This window comes from Lipotes vexillifer, unplaced genomic scaffold, assembly GCF_000442215.2.
Source record: "Lipotes vexillifer unplaced genomic scaffold, Lipotes_vexillifer_v1.1 scaffold387, whole genome shotgun sequence".
Lineage (NCBI taxonomy): Eukaryota > Metazoa > Chordata > Mammalia > Artiodactyla > Lipotidae > Lipotes > Lipotes vexillifer.
In genome coordinates this window covers 2,243,153-2,245,099 of record NW_006795399.1, presented here as the reverse complement: position 1 = coordinate 2,245,099, position 1,947 = coordinate 2,243,153, and positions in this window count along the sequence as shown.

The window sequence follows — 1,947 nt, the reverse complement described above, 5'->3', positions numbered from 1 at the left end:
GACCCCGAAGAGGCAAAGCAATCTTGAGAACAAAAAACGGAGCTGGAGGAATCAGGCTCCCTGACTTCAGACTATACTACAAAGCTACAGTAATCAAGACAGTATGGTACTGGCACAAAAACAGAAAGGTAGCTCAATGGATCAGGATAGAAAGCCCAGAGATAAACCCATGCACATATGGTCACCTTATCTTTGATAAAGGTGGCAGGAATGTACAGTGGAGAAAGGACAGCCTCTTCAATAAGTGGTGCTGGGAAAACTGGACAGGTACATGTAAAAGTATGAGATTAGATCACTCCCTAACACCATACACAAAAATAAGCTCAAAATGGATTAAAGACCTAAATGTAAGGCCAGAAACTATCAAACTCTTAGAGGAAAACATAGGCAGAACACTCTATGACATAAATCACAGCAAGATCCTTCTTGACCCATCTCCTAGAGTAATGGAGATAAAAACAAAAATAAACAAATGGGACCTAATGAAACTTCAAAGCTTTTGCACAGCAAAGGAAACCATAAACAAGACCAAAAGACAGCCCTCAGAATGGGAGAAAATATTTGCAAATGAATCAACTGACAAAGGATTAATCTCTAAAATTTACAGGCAGCTCATGCAGCTCAATAACAAAAAAATAAACAACCCAATCCAAAAATGGGCAGAAGACCTAAATAGACATTTCTCCAAAGAAGATATACAGACTGCCAACAAACACATGAAAGAATGCTCAACATCATTAATCATTAGAGAAATGCAAATCAAAACTACAATGAGATATCATCTCACACCAGTCAGAATGGCCATCATCAAAAAATCTAGAAACAATAAATGCTGGAGAGGGTGTGGAGAAAGTGGAACACTCTTGTAGTGCTGGTGGGAATGTGAATTGGTACAGCCACTATGGAGAACAGTATGGAGGTTCCTTAAAAAACTACAAATAGAACTACCATATGACCCAGCAATCCCACTACTGGGCATATACCCTGAGAAAACCATAATTCAAAAAGAGTCATGTACCAAAATGTTCATTGCAGCTCTATTTACAATAGCCAGGAGATGGAAACAACCTAAGTGTCCATCATTGGATGAATGGATCAGAAGATGTGGCACATATATACAATGGAATATTACTCAGCCATAAAAAGAAACAAAATTGAGCTATTTGTAATGAGGTGAATAGATCTAGAGTCTGTCATACAGAGTGACGTAAGTCAGAAAGAGAAAGACAAATACTGTATGCTAACACATATATATGGAACCTAAGGGAAAAAAAATGTCATGAAGAACCTAGGGGTAAGACAGGAATAAAGACACAGACCAGACCTACAGGAGAATGGACTTGATGATATGGGGAGGGGAAAGGGTAAGCTGTGACAAAGTGAGAGAGTGGAATGGACATATACACACTACCAAACGTAAAATAGATAGCTAGCGGGAAGCAGCCGCATAGCACAGTGAGATCAGCTCGGTGCTTTGTGACCACCTAGAGGAGTGGGATAGGGAGGGTGGGAGGGAGGGCGACGGAAGAGGGAAGAGATATGGGAACATTTGTTTATATATAACTGATTCACTTTGTTATAAAGCAGAAAATAACACACCATTGTAAAGCAATTATCCTCCAATAAATGTGTAAAAAACAAAAACAAAAAAATTACATACTAACTAATGACTAGATGGTCAAATGTAATAAAATTCCAGAATATCCTAATTGTTTCAGTAAGAAAATTTGATATGTAAGTTTTATCTACCTAACACTATAATTCTGTTTAGGTGAATTTTTGTTTGCTCTTGATGAAGATTTTCGTTGTATTGCTTTGGGTTGGGCAGCCTTAAATCTTTCGTTTTGCCTCAACCTCTCATGACCAAATTTCTAAAAGGACACAATTATAAATTTGGTGCTTCTCAAAGATCTTTTCCTTAATAATATAATTTTTAAAATGGTATAA